The 16,010-nt window shown below is 39.7% G+C and overlaps 1 protein-coding gene across 2 annotated transcripts in view; it reads right to left on the bottom strand.

Annotated features, from left to right (window-relative positions):
• Window positions 1-16,010, bottom strand: part of SUMF1 (sulfatase modifying factor 1) — a 93,835-nt gene that overhangs the window by 12,737 nt on the left and 65,088 nt on the right. The window lies entirely within an intron of this gene.

Here is a 16,010-nt window from a genome sequence, read left to right as displayed (position 1 = left end):
TGCAAATATTAACCCATGTAATCTCCGTAACAACTTTTTTTTAAGATTTTAGTTTTAAGTAATCTCTGTACTCAACATGGGGCTCAAACTCACAACCCCAAGATCAAGAGTCACATGCTCCACCAACTGAGCCAGCCAGGTACCCCTCTCTATAACAACAACTTTTTTTTTTTAATTTTTAATGTTTGTTTATTTTTGAGAGAGACAAAATGTGAGTGAGGGAGGGGCAGAAAGAGAGGGAGACACAGAATCCGAAGCAGGCTCCAGGCTCTGAAGTGTCAGCACAGAGCCCGGACACAGGGCTTGAACTCATGAACCGTGAGATCATGACCTGAGCCAAAGCCAGACACTTAACTGACTGAGTCACCCAGGCGCCCCTCCATAACAACTTCTGATGGAAGTTAAGCAAGTGGCAGAACAAGGATTCACACCCAGGCAGCTGGTTTGAGTCCATTACACTCCCTGTAATGGGACCAGAAATGGAGGAAATTGGACAATCCCTAAGAGGAGGCAAGAACACACAGTGACTACCACTGTAATGAAAATTGAAGCCAGAAACAGCCAGCCAAGAGGTAAGACTATTTTTTCTAAGGAGAGCTTTGGATAGAAGTGCACTGGAAATGAACATCCTAAAACTTCAGTTGCCAGGATAAAAGGGCCTCAACATCAGATTAGCCATGCAAAGAACATCTGAGAAGTACCAATAACCTCCTACAAACCAGAACCACATACGGGAAGTTTGGGGGCTACAAGATTCTTTTTGCTTTTCCCCTATTATGCAAAAAAAAATCAACTAATCACACAGCTGCCTACTTTTTGTCTACTGAACACAAGAGACGGTTGAATAATGCTGCCTATCTTAGTTTTCCTTTTTCTTGACAACTACTTGTCTAGTGTCAAGGGCTCAGACAAAAGTGGCAGAAGTTAAAAGAATCATGTTTTCTCCAAGCATGGTTAACACACTGAATTGCAAATTTTTTTTTTGAAGTTAAAGATTTTTTTTTATTTTTTCAATATATGAAATTTATTGTCAAATTGGTTTCCATACAACACCCAGTGCTCATCCCAAAAGGCGCCCTCCTCAATATCCATCACCCACCCTCCCCTCCCTCCCACCCCCCATCAACCCTCAGTTTGTTCTCAGTTTTTAAGAGTCTCTTATGCTTTGGCTCTCTCCCACTCTAACCTCTTTTTTTTTTTCCTTCCCCTCCCCCATGGGTTTCTGTTAAGTTTCTCAGGATCCACATAAGAGTGAAACCATATGGTATCTGTCTTTCTCTGTATGGCTTATTTCACTTAGCATAACACTCTCCAGTTCCATCCACGTTCCTACAAAGGGCCATATTTCATTCTTTCTCATTGGCACGTAGTACTCCATTGTGTACATAAACCACAATTTCTTTATCCATTCATCAGTTGATGGACATTTAGGCTCTTTCCATAATTTGACTATTGTTGAGAGTGCTGCTATAAACATTGGGGTACAAGTGCCCCTATGCATCAGTACTCCTGTATCCCTTGGGTCAATTCCTAGCAGTACTATTGCTGGATCATAGGGTAAATCTATTTTTAATTTTTTTGAGGAAACTCCACACTGTTTTCCAGAGTGGCTGTACCAGTTTGCATTCCCACCAACAGTGCAAGAGGGTTCCTGTTTCTCCACATCCTCTCCAGCATCTAGAGTCTCCTGATTTGTTCATTTTGGCCACTCTGGCGTGAGGTGATATCTGAGTGTGGTTTTGATTTGTATTTCCCTGATGAGGAGCGACGTTGAGCATCTTCTCATGTGCCTGTTGGCCATGTGGATGTCTTCTTTAGAGAAGTGTCTATTCATGTTTTCTGCCCATTTCTTCACTGGATTATTTGTTTCTCGGGTATGGAGTTTGGTGAGCCCTTTATAGATTTTGGATACTAGCCCTTTGTCCGATATGTCATTTGCAAATATCTTTTCCCATTCCGTTGGTTGCCTTTTAGTTTTGTTGATTATTTCCTTTGCTGTGCAGAAGCTTTTTATCTTCATAAGTTCCCAGCAGTTCATTTTTGCTTTTAATTCCCTTGCCTTTGGGGATGTGTCAAGTAAGAAATTGCTACGGCTGAGGTCAGAGAGGTCTTTTCCTGCTTTCTCCTCTAGGGTTTTGATGGTTTCCTGTCTCACATTCAGGTCCTTTATCCATTTTGAGTTTATTTTTGTGAATGGTGTGAGAAAGTGGTCTAGTTTCAACCTTCTGCATGTTGGTGTCCAGTTCCCCCAGCACCATTTGTTAGACTGTCTTTTTTCCATTGGATGTTCTTTCCTGCTTTGTCAAAGATGAGTTGGCCATACGTTTGTGGGTCTAGTTCTGGGGTTTCTATTCTATTCCATTGGTCTATGTGTCTGTTTTTGTGCCAATACCATGCTGTCTTGATGATGACAGCTTTGTAGTAGAGGCTAAAGTCTGGGATTGTGATGCCTCCTGCTTTGGTCTTCTTCTTCAAAATTACTTTGGCTATTCGGGGCCTTTTGTGGTTCCATATGAATTTTAGGATTGTTTGTTCTAGCTTCGAGAAGAATGCTGGTGCAATTTTGATTGGGATTGCATTGAATGTGTAGATAGCTTTGGGTTGACTTGCAAATTTTAACTATGTGGTCAGAAGTTCATGTTTTCTAAGCATTTCCAGGTACTTAGAAACAGTCACAGACTAAGCCACTGTCTATTCTTCATTCCACAGCAGGGTCGCAGTATTTCCATGGCCTTAAATGCTTAATGTTACAGTAACAAACTTTTAGGACTTGATCTCACCAACTGTGAAATCATGACCTAAGCCAAAATCCAGAGTCAGTTGCTTAACCAACTGAACCACCCAGGTGCCCCCAAAACTGCAAGTTCTAAATGTCTGCCCCAATAATCCCAAAAGGCCAAGGTGCAGCTACAGTTCTCAGGAAAAGAGATAAAGAAGCAATCTCTGAGTGTTAGTGCAGGGGTATAGATCTTCATTCAAAACACATAGGAAGGCATGAAGGCCATCAATAACGAAAAATCCACACAAGATACCACAGAACCCTCATCAGTATGACTGGCTTATTGAATGAGAAACAAGCCTGCAGGAAGGAAGGTGGCCAACATGCTCAAGGCCTGCCAAGATGTATTTCATAAGAGAACTAACAACGACATTTTGTGTAGTCAGGAGACACTTCCCTGTCCCTCCTTTTTATACCCAACACAATGACAAGGGAAAAAACAGAAAGGACAGAGTTGGACAAATTTTCATCAGTCAGCAAAGAGTCAAAAAGCACTACTATTAAACATGCTGTTTGGGGGCGCCTGGGTGGCGCAGTCGGTTAAGCGTCCGACTTCAGCCAGGTCACGATCTCGCAGTCCGGGAGTTCGAGCGCCGCGTCAGGCTCTGGGCTGATGGCTCAGAGCCTGGAGCCTGTTTCCGATTCTGTGTCTCCCTCTCTCTCTGCCCCTCCCCCGTTCATGCTCTGTCTCTCTCTGTCCGAAAAATAAATAAACGTTGAAAAAAAAAATTAAAAAAAAAAAAACAAACATGCTGTTTGATAAAGTCCACAGTGTGGACTACTAAACAGCTATTAAAAAGAATGAGGCATGAGGCATTTCTGTAAGAGTCTATTGCACTATCACTTTTGCTTAGAACATAACACGGAATCAAGCATTTATTCTGATTTTCTTATACATGGTGTCCCAGTGGGGAGTTGGTTACCTGGAGCGAGCATCTGGCCCTGGGGCACGGGAGGATGCCATGTGGGCCACTCCTCGCTGGTAACACATTCATCTACGTCTTCATTCTCATTCAGTTCAGTGCACTGTTTGATTTACCTCGAGGCTTGCCCTATGACCCATGGATTATTTAGAAGTGTGTTGTTTAGTTTCTAAGTGTTTGGAGATTTTCCTATTTTATTTCTGTTATGGATTTCCAGTGTGACTCCACTGTTGCTGGAGACTATATACAATTAAAACTTTTTAAATGTACTGAGGTTTATATGATGGTGTGGGATGTGGTCTCCATTGGTATATTTTCCATGACTACTTGAATGGATATTCTGCTGTTGTAGCGTAATTGTTCTAGAAATCTTGGTTAGATCCTATCCACTGATTGTATCACTGTTATTTTATGTCCTTGCTGATTTTCTATGTAATTATACTATCAATTGTTGAGAAAGGGGCATGAAAGTTTCCAGCTACAATTGTGGATTGGTCTATTTCTTCTTTGAATGTTCTGTTAAATTAGTTTTTGCTTCATATGTCTCAGCTGTATTCAATGGTATATACACATTTAGTATTACTATTTCCTGGGGCACCTGGGTGGCTCAGTCAGTTAAACATCTGACTTTGGCTCAGGTCATGGACCATGAGTGAGAGCCCCACATCAGGCTCTGTGCTGACAGCTCAGAGCCTAGAGCCTGCTTCAGATTCTGTGTCTCCCTCTCCCTCTCTCTCTGCCCCTCCCCTACTCGCACTCTCTCTCTCTCTCTCTCTCTCTCTCAAAAATAAACATTAAAAAAATTTCTTAAGTATTTCTATTTCCTCTTGTTAGATTAACCATTTTATCACTATAGAATATCCTTCCTTGACTCTGGAAACTTGCTTTGCTTTAAAGTCTACTTTATAGGAGTCTGTGGGTGGCTCAATCATTTAAGCTTCCAACTTCAGCTCAGGTCATGATCTCATGGTTCATGGGTTCAAGCCCCATGTCCTATGCTGACAGCTCAGAGCCTGAAGCCTGCTTCAAATTGCCTCCTTCTTTCTCTGCCCCTCCCCTGCTCACACTATGTCTGTCTCTCTCAAAAGTAAACATGAAAAATTTTTTGAAGTCTACTTTATGTATTAATATAGCCATCCCTGCTTTCTTTTGATTAATGTTTGTATCTCTTGTCCCAACATTTTATTTTTTTTTTAAGGTTTATTTGTTTTTGAGAGACAGACAGAGTGCTAACAGAGGAGGGGCATAGAGAGAGGGACACACAGAATCCGAAGCAAGCTCCAGGCTCTGAGCTGTCAGCACAGAGTCCAACGCAGGGCTCAAACTCACGAACCATGAGATTATGACCTGAGCCGAAGTTGGACACTTAACTAACTGAGCCACCCAGGTGTCCCCCAACATTTTGTTTTCAGTCCACTTACATCATTATATTTTAAATGAGTTTCTTGTAGACAGTATATAATTAGGTTATATTTTTTAGTCCCCACTGCCAATCTGTCTCTTAACTGATATATTTAGAGCATGTACTTTTAATGAAATTATTGATATGTTAGAACTTAAATCTACCATTTTGTTGTTTTCTGTCAGTTCTCTATGATTTTGTTTCTGTTTGCTTTTTCCTGTCTTCCTATATATTACCTAAACATTTTTGTTAAAAATCCATTTTTGGGGCGCCTGGGTGGCGCAGTCGGTTAAGCGTCCGACTTCAGCCAGGTCACGATCTCGCGGTCCGTGAGTTTGAGCCCCGCGTCAGGCTCTGGGCTGATGGCTCAGAGCCTGGAGCCTGTTTCCGATTCTGTGTCTCCCTCTCTCTCTGCCCCTCCCCCATTCACGCTCTGTCTCTCTCTGTCCCAAAAATAAATAAACGTTGAAAAAAAAAATAAAAAAAAAAAAAGAAATCCATTTTTACTTACCTATAGAGTTTTGAGTGTACATTTATATATATATATATATATATATATATATATATATATATATACACATATATGTGTGTGTGTGTGTGTGTGTGTATACATGTATATTATCACAGTTTTATATATAGATCACAGTTTTATATATAAATCACAGTTTATATCTTATCATTTATATCTACATTACAGATATATATGTGATATGTAAACATATATATAAAACTGTGATGATATAAAACATCAGAGTCTACTGGTGTTATTTTACCAATTCCAGTGAAACATAGAAAACGTATCTCCTTTTATATCCCTTTAGCCTCCCCTGTTTATAATGTAATTGTATGGTGGCACCTGGGTGGCTCAGTTGGTTAAGCATCTGACTTTGGCTCAGGTCAAGATCTCAAGGTTAGTGAGTTTGAGCCACAAGTCAGGCTCTATGCTGACAGCTCCGAGTTTGAAGCCTGCTTCAGATTCTGTTTCTCCCTCTCTCTCTGCCCTTCCCCACTCTCTCTCTCTCTCTCAACAATAAACATTAAAAAAATAATGTATGAAAGACTTCTTCTAAATACATTTAGAAACACATCAGACTATGCTATAATTTCTGCTTCAACCATCAAACAAAATTTTTAAAACATGAGAGAAAACGCTTTAAAACTATCATGCCATTTCCTCGGGCCTTTATTAGGATCTCTGATGAGAAGTCCACTGTCATTCGATTTGACTTTTTCCTTATAGGTAAGGTATTCTTTCCTCTGCCTTCTTTCAATATTTTTCTTTGTCTTTTATTTTCAGCAGTTTAATTATGATGTCTTGGTATGGATTTCTTTGGGACAGTCCTGTTTAGGGTTCACTTAACTTCTTGAACCTACAGGTTTAAGTCTTTCCTCAGTCTGGGAGGTATGCATCCAGTACCTACTTTGAGTGTTCCCTCAGCCCCACCCTCTTCCTTCTCTCCTCCAGGACTGCCATGACACAAATGTTAGATCTTTTGTTAAAGTCACATAGGTCCCTGAGGCTCATTCGTTCACTTATTTTCTCTTTTTTCTTCTGTTGTTCAGAATGGGTACTTTCTTTTATTCTAGTCTCCAGTTCACTGATTTTGTTGTTGTTGTTCTTGCTGTTGCTATTCTGTCCCTCCTATTCTACTTTTGAGCCCATTCACAAAGCTTTTATTTTGGTTATTCTATTTTTCAGCTCTAAATTTTTCATTTGGTTCTCATTTATATCTTCTATTTCTTTCCCGAAGCTTTCCATTTTTCTTTCATTTGTTGCAAGCATGTTCTTAATTGCTCACTGAAGAATCTTTATCATGGCTGCTTTAAAATCTTTGGTGGAAAATTCTAAAACCTCTGCCATCTTAGTGTTAGCATCTATTGTTTCATTCATTTGGTTCTGGGTATGATTAAATGATTACTCAGTTGAAACCTGAATACATTTTTATTATGTTGCAAGACTCTGAATCTTATTTAACCGTGCTGTTTCACCTGGCTTTCTATGACCCACGCTGGCAGGGGAAGGGAGGGAGGGAGTGATCTCATTATTGCCAGGTGAAAGTAGAAATCCAGGTTCCCCACATGGCTTCCACTGACACCTCAGGAGAGACTCTCGTTATTTACTGGTACATGGAGGGGAGAGCTCTGGTTCCCCACAAAGTCTCCACTTACACCACAGTGAGGGTGGCAGTATTACTGCTTGGCAATGATGAAAGGCCTTGTCCTTACTTTACCTTCTCTGATGCCACCCTGGTGGGGGTATTATGGCACCTCAACACAGACTCATGAGGGTGCAAGTCTAGGCTCTCCACATGGACTTTGCAGGCTTGGATGAGAACACGATTTTTTATGCAGCGTTTGGATGGAATAGAGTGGTTACTGCCTAAAAGTTTTCTGTATGGTTAGACTACCCCCTTCCTATTTTCTCTTTTAACTAGATAGAGCAGGCTTTCCTTGGGACTTTATCTATATCTGCTGGCATTTGTAGGTTGCTGGTTTCCTCAGCTCCAATTCTGAGACATATGGATCAAAGAGAAAATGCATGTAACTCACTACCATTTCATTTCTAAGGTCCACAGGTACTCTTCCTTTTTTTCACCTATCTTATTTATTTATTTATTTATTTATTTATTTATTTATTCATTCATTCATTCATTCATTTAGAGAGAGAGAGAGAGAGAGAGAGAGAGAGAGAGAGAGAGAGAACACGAGTGGGGTAAGGGCAGTGAGGGAGGGAGAGAGAATTCCAAGCAGGCTCCACACTGTCAGCTTAGAGCCTGATGCAGGACTCAAACACATAAACTGCGAGATTGTGACCCCAGCTGAGATCAAGAGTTGGACACCCAACCGACTGACCCACCCAGGCACCCTTCTTTTCACCTTTCTTACATTTATTTTATTTGTAGTATCCAGAGTTTTAATTACATTTAGTGGGAGGAACAGGGAAATGTATGTCTCCTCTACTTTGCCAGAACCAGAAGAAAAACCTCCTTCATCTTCGTTTTTAAAGGATAGTTTTGTTGGACACAGAATTCTTAGGTGATGGTTTTTTTCAGCACTTGGGATCTATCACTACACCATCTTCGGGCTTCCATTGTTTCTGATGAGAAATCAGCCATTAGTCACATTATTCTTGCCCTATATGTGTTAAGGGGCTTCCTCTTTCTACTTTCAAAATATTATCTTTGTTTTTCAATAGTGTAACTATGATTTGTCTAGGTTTATTCTTCTTTGTGTTCATCCAAATTGAGGTTATTTCAACTTTTTGGATTTTTCAGATAATTTTCATCAAATTTGGTATTTAAACAATTTCTTCAGAAATATTTTGTCCCTTTTTCTCCCTCCTCTCCATCTGGGACTCCTATTATACATGTGTTACATAATTATGTTGGAGCACCTGATATTGTCACACAGTGCTCTACTGATTTGTGTCCAATTTTTCTCCTCTCTCTATTCTTTGGCTTGGGAAATTCCTCTTTATTTACCTTCAAGTTCACTGATTCCTTCTTCTATTTCTAATCTACTGAGTTAATCTAGGGAAATTTTATTTCAGTTATTATATTTTTCAATTCCATAAATTTCACTTTTTTTAAATCATTTGCATTTGTCTATTGTGATTCTCTGTTGACTCACATCACATTTCCTACTATATCTTTGAATACATTTTCCTTTAGTTCTTTAAATATAGTAGCTGCTTTGAAGTCTTTGTTAAATCCAAATGTGGGCCTAGTCAGTTTCTATCTAACTAATCTTTTTCCTTAGTATGGGTTAAACTTTGTTAATTTGCATGTTAATTATTTTTTAGGTGAAAAGTAAACATTTATTTAGATTATCTGCTCATGTGCACACACATACATACACAAACACACACACACACACACACACACACACACACACACACTAGTTGCTATCATGACTGGCAAGATAACATTCTCTCTACTCTTACTAATTAGCATTTCCATAACAAAATCCTAAAAAAAATAACACACTCATATATGCTAATACAAGTATAGACTCCCTTTATAAAAAGGGCCATTAAAGGACAATTGAAGTTGCTTGAAAAGAAAGAAGGGATTTGAGATACAGGATGAAAGTGTGTACCTTTTGAAATTCACACCCACAAACTACCTATTCATTTAAAAAACAAAAACAAAAACAAAAACAAATCTGTTTCACTGATACTCAGCAACAGCACTGTTCATTAAAACCTAAAAGCACCTTTTATTTTGCATTTACTACCTCCTCATTATAATCGATTCTTAACTACAAAATAGCACAATACATTTTTAAAGCAGGAAATAAGAGTTAGCCTCCAAAAAATGGCTAACCCACCACATCATACACTTTCCTTTTTACAACCATCATCCTTTTTATGAACCAAATAAGTGAGGTACCACTCCAATGGTATTCAGATGCTAGCTGACTATTAGCCTTTCAACTATTGTCAGTGGGAGCAGGTTTGGAAATACTATTCAGTTTAAAAGTAACAAGCAGATTTCTTTTAACACTAAAGGGACTCAGAGCTGAGCAGAAAAGGTGGGAGCAGTGGATTTACTCCTGGATGGCAAAATCTAGGTTGTCTGAAATCAGAAAATGCTTTTGAGATCAGCTTGTTCAGAAGCTCCCCATCTGAGATCTTTGGAACTGAGAAAATAGAAATGGGATATCCTGCACTTATTCAAGATTTCAAGGAGACTTTTTAAAGACCTCATAAAATTATCAATGAAAAAGCTGCTCTAGATAACCAAAATAGGTATTTTTTAGGCCCTAAGTCTTTTTGGTCATACCTGCATTATCAACATTATTTCTCATCATTAGCCCCCAGGACAATAAGTTTCTCACATCCCCGCATTGATACTAGATTCTTTCTACCTTATATGCCAGTCCCCACTGTCCATTAAACTTCTATTTATCTTGCAAGATCCACCTCAAGTATCATCTCTTTTTTTAAAAAGAACACATTTTTATTTATTTTGAGACAGAGAGAGAGAGCGTATATGAACACAAGCAGGGGAGCAGCAGAGAAAAAATCCCAAGCAGGCTTAACCAACTGAGCCACCGGGGAATACCATCTCTTAATGAAAATATTATCTCTTAATGTAAAGCATGAGCTCTGCAGCCAGACTACCTGCCTGGGTCCAAGTCATAGCTCTAACCCTGACTGTGAGACTAGTCTAGGTCTCATCAGGTATCCCGTCTGCATCCCACGTTCTTCCCCAGCAAAATGGAGATGATGATAGTACCTACTTCATTGGACTGATGTGGAGATTAAATAAGATAATGCATATAAAGCACTCAGCAAGTAATAAACAATAAATGTGCAGTTGTTACTATCATATAGTATTAGTTCATAACTAATCAGGTTTCCCAAAGGTGCCCATAAACTTAATAATCCAGGTGGCATGTACTTTCTAAAATTCCAAAACCAAAGAAATCACTTGACTCAGTTTTTCTGAATCCAAACCCCCAAAGGGAGTCCAAGTTCTAATAAAACACCTGACATGTTAATAACCCTGTAGAAGGAAGACAGGCTATCCTACTTTACGGTGAAATTCACAAAGCTAGTCACTTCGTGCAGATGTTATCACCACAGCATCAGACTTAGCAGAACATTTTCAATGATAAAACCAGCACAAAAACATTCTGGGAGCCATGAAAAAAGTGGAGTGAACTTCACCTCAAGCAGCTTTTAAAAGCTCTTAAAAATGTGATTTGCCTCTGTACTTCTTAGTCTCTCCTTGCCTGGTCCAGATGATACTACAAAACAGCTGAGGAGAACACTGAAATTCATTATTTTCAACTTGACAATGGCAGCTAGACTTTATTTAATATCATTCCTGATAACACCCAGTAATCCTGTAAATACTTTAAAGTGCTTCAAATACAGTTTTTTCATCTGCAGTTCAAGTACTGCTTCAAATCAACTAATGATAATAATGACAGCTTTGAAGAAGCAATGGACATTCAGGGAAGGACTGAATCAGGAAAGGTCATACATAGCTGCTCCTCACTGAGTCTCCTCCGTTTCATCACACTCTCTTCATGTGCTCAAGCTAGAATCCTCAGGGGTAATTCTGGATCCCCCCCACCCTAATCCCCAAATCCAGCTGGTCTGATTAGCTCTACCTCCAAGGCAGATCTCTAATTGTGGCAGCTATCATCTCCATGGTAACCACCCTGGTCCAAACCACCATTTCTCACCGGGACTACTATAATATCTGCTAAAGGGTCGTGCAGCTTCCTAAATGGTACCTAGTCAGAGCATGATGATTTTGATAGAATAGACTAAAGACTATGCTACGGCGAAAAAAAAAACTGGACCAAAAAAAAAAAAAAATTACGTACTTTATGATCTCATTCATCTAGAACTCTAAAAAATAGAAACTAATATATTGTGACAGAAAGCAGATCAGTAATGGGTGGCAGAGAGGGGCAAGAGGAAAGGATTACCAAGGGACACAAGGAAACTTTTCGGTGATGGATATGTTCACTGTCTAGACTGTGGTGGTTTCATGGATATGTGTGTGTATATACTTTTTGATCTGTGTGTATACACATCCACACTGATGTATAAACTTATCAAATAGCACACTTTAGTTTCCTGAAACTTATGCCAATTATACTACAATAAAACTTTTTAAAAATAAAAACAAACAGGATGATATTTTTAATAAAATATAAAGTGTGGGATTTGCTTCAAATAAACCAGGGGAAGTGGGGAGCAAGGACAAAACGGGTACAAATACAGATGAAACAAGATTAGACATGAGTTGATAATTTTTAAAACTAGGTCCTAAGGACATGGGGGTATAATATACTATTTTCTTGACTTTTGCATATTTGAAATTTTCTATAATAAAAACAATTTTTAAGTTAAAGGGGAGAAAATCATAAACCAGGATAAACTAAAAGAAGAAAAATACTATGCTGGCTCCAGAGCCCCAGACTGCTAGTAGTCAAAGACTTCCTTAGAAGTTGAAGAGCAGGGGAATGTGGAGTTTAAAGGGACAGATTTTATTCTCTACTCTATCACCTGAGAAATGTGCATGTTCCTTTGAGAGCTAAGTCATCCTTTCCCTGGTTGGCTCAAAGCTGGGCGCCCTTGCACACTTGACTTCTAGTCGAGCCTTCAAGCTGTCAGATCACACAGGCTCCCACAGATATGCTTCCAACAGCCTGAAGTTTAGGATAAAAGAAAAACCATCTTGCCGCCCATTTGAAGTACTTCATGCATGCTGAAGCAGCACCTGGTTAGATAGCCAAGTACTACAGCCACAGGCAACTCAGAAACACACAAACAGAAGAAGCATTTTTATCTTCTTTTCCTCCAAGCCTCTGCTCATGGATCTTCCAAAAGGAGTCCCAACCACATCAACCAATTTTTAAAGAAAGGAACTCCTATTTGCTTAGAGCACGCTAACTCATCATCTCATTTGAGCCTCATGTTTAACCTTGGAAAGCAGCACATATTTTTACCCCTGTTTTAAGCATGCTAAATACTGAAACTCAGAGAGATGAAATAAATGGAGTGCCCAAGGTCACACAGCTAGCATGTGGCAGGACCAGGAGTCAAGGTCCATCCCACCTCTGTGCCTGTCTAGCGTGACTACCTTGCAAGCTTAGCAGCAACTCTGATCAAGATGCATATATGAAGAAAAGTCATATCCCAATTAACCCACTTTTTTTTTTTACCCAATCTCAAACACGTCAAAGGATTTTAAGAGTAGGTACATGAAACCATTACTGCAAATAAAGCTTTTTCAGTTATGTATAATTTCTTTATCCCCTAGCACAAGGATGTGTGAAGAAGGACAGCAATTAACTTTAGACATTACATGAGGAGAGGAAAAGGAAGGTGATGCCCAAAGAAAGATCAAAGAAAGAAAACTAGGGATCAGACTGGAAAGAACAGCACATTAAACACAAAACCCAAATTAACAACCCCCATGGCATGTTCTCCGTAAAACCAGCATGCCCTGGGTGGTGATTATCCTGTTAGTGAAATGAAAGAAAACAGCCATTTCTTTCAAGCTACTTGTTTCACCCATGCTAGGTTAAAATGGAAGAGAATTTTTCAAAACTGTATTAAATTTGCTCACACTGTGGTGATTCTCCATTTTCCAACAAAAAAAAAATGTCACTTTCAGGGCTCAAGGTCTACAGTAACAATTCTTGCTTCTGGGGTAATGCATGAAACTGGATATTTAAAACATGGATTCTAGTTGTCACAGCTAATAATAGCAACTAGTACTTACTGAGCACATATTATAAGTAGGTATTGTTTTTAATGCTTTTAATCTTCAAAATGGATCTTCTGACACAGGTTCAATTATTGGTAGGGCAACTATATAAATAAAGATACTTTGAGGAATCAAAGGGGAAAGCCATTAACAATTGTGCAGCCACAATGCAGAAACATTTGGACATACAATCATTAGCCTCATTTTGCAAATGGAGACTTAAGGAACAGAAAGGTTAAATAGCCTATCCAAGGTCACACATCTAGTAAGCCAGGGTTTAAGCCCAGGTCATCTGGCTCCAGGCTCATATTCAGCCATTCTGCCATGTGCCCCCTCTGAGCTGATATACTACCTTTTTTAAAAAAAGTAAATCATTCCACTGTTCACTTTGAAGCACACAAACCTCTCTGTATTTCAGAATACATTTGCTACAAGAAAATGGCTAAAACCCAAGGAGAACTATGACCCAAGAGTTCGTATCTTTAAAAAATAAAGACAGGGTTCTGGGTGGCTCAGTCAGTTAGCCGTCGGACTCCTGATTTCAGCTCAGGTCATGATCTCACGGTTGGTGAGATCGAGCCCTGCGTCAGGCTCTGCACTGCCAGATTCTCTCTCTTCCTCTCTCTCTCTGTCCTTCCCCTGCTTGCATTCTTTCTCTCTCTCTCCCTCACAGAATAAATGAAAACTTTAGAAATACACACATACATACATTTGCTCTTGGATATGCAACTGAAACATGTCCCTTGTTAGACATGCTTTTCTTAATTACTTTTCTCCACATATAGTATCTCCTCATTTCACTCAGGAATAAATCCACATCTAAAGCAGCAACACCTACCACTCAGACATGCATACTTAGATTGATACCACAGATACATTCAGTGTTTTCACTGGCTCAAACCACACTGGGCTTTGGGGTCTTAACCTTATACCATAGAAGCAAAGTCTCACCTTCCCTTGAGTATTACTGGAATGGTTTTCAAAAACTTCCAAGGAAAAATGATGTCCCAGAAATGAGTTTGGTAAGTAGGGAGTTCAACATTTTCCTTTCATTACTAAAAAAAACTACAGGCATCATAAAACTTCAGAGAACCACAACGTCAGGTAGGTAGAAAGTGTTTTTGTGAATATACAAGACCGCTTGCGGATGTGCTTTTTAAGGCAACACAATACTGGCGTGTTTCACATCATCCCCTTTCTCAAATCCCTCAGTGATACCACTGTCCTTTTACACTTACAGCTCTTCCTGCATCTTCCCTCAGATGAATGCACGTTTGCTTCAATGCTCCATTTAGTGTCTCTGTCAGATGGCACTTCACCAGCCAGGCTGAAAGATCATGCCCTCCCTCCAGCCAGCATTACTCTCTCTCCTCTTACCCCATCTATCCCTTTCTTCCTAGCCATGGTAGAAGAAAAAATAAACATTTGGTCTTTGTCCCTACTTCCTGGTAAACAGCTCCTAAAACCCTTACAATTTCCTAAGTGCTAAAAAAGAAAAAAAAATTCTTTTGTAAGATAAAGAGATGTTTCATTAGAGATAGGGGCTGGGTGTAGCTACCTTCAGGACGGGGCCTGGTTGCCAGAAAAACCAAGCCATTAGAGGGGTTGGAACTTTCGGGCCCACCCTGACATCCAGGGAGCGGGGTCGCAGGGGGGATGGACATTGAGTTCAATCACCAATGACCAGTGATTTGATCAATCACGTTTACTTAATTAAACATCTATAAAAACCTCTAACCAACAGGGTTCAGACAGCTGGATCAACAAATGGATGTGCTGGGAAGGACATGGAAGCTTGTGTCACTCCTGTTCCTGATCTTTCCTTATGCATCTCTTCTATTTGGCTATTCCTGACCTGCGTCCTTTAAAATTAACCAATAATGATAAGTAAAGTAACTTCTTAAGTTCTGTGAGCTGTTCTAGTAAATTACCAAGCCTGAGGAGGAGAACATGAGAGCCCCCATGTTTGCAGTTTGCTGGCCAGAAGTGTGGCAAGCATGGTGACCTCATTTGCAACTGGTATCTGAAATCTGAGACCTTGATCTGTAATGACTAACACTAACTCCAGAAAATAAAAAGTCCTGGGCTTAAGACAGATTACAAGCAGGAAGTATCAGTGAGAAAACTTCTGAGACCCCACAGGATGAGCCAGGGCAAAAGGTATCATCAGGGAGCCACCACACAGGCCAATAAGGTGGGAGAACCCGTGTCTACTCCAGGCTCTGTCACTTTACTAGTGGCCTGAGTTTCCTCACTCATGAAATGCAGATGCTGCACCAGAAACCTTACGAGGCCCTTTCTTCACGACCATTCAACACAAGCTAGTGGACACATCCCCAGATCCTTCCACCTTAGAGTTTCTCCATCCCAAATCACTTCACTCCCTCCAGGGATCCTTTCCACTAATTCTTGCCAAGACAGGAGACAGGCAATTAGCAACACGATTTTCTTTCAGGTGCCTTATCCAAGGACGTTAACTTTTTTTTTTTTTAATCGTGGTGAAATACACATGACCTAAAACTTACCATTTCAGCCATTTTTAAGTACAAGTTGATCCTTCAACAAACTGGGTGTGAACTCTACAGGTCCACCCATAGGTGGATTTTTTTCAATAAACACATTATAGTCCTATATATGTATTTTCTGATTTCGGTTCATCCTAAACAATG

Source organism: Puma concolor, chromosome A2, assembly GCF_028749965.1.
Source record: "Puma concolor isolate L17-30 chromosome A2, mPumCon1.1.hap2, whole genome shotgun sequence".
Lineage (NCBI taxonomy): Eukaryota > Metazoa > Chordata > Mammalia > Carnivora > Felidae > Puma > Puma concolor.
Note: the sequence above shows the minus strand (reverse complement) of the source record. Positions and strands in the feature narration are given on the sequence as shown.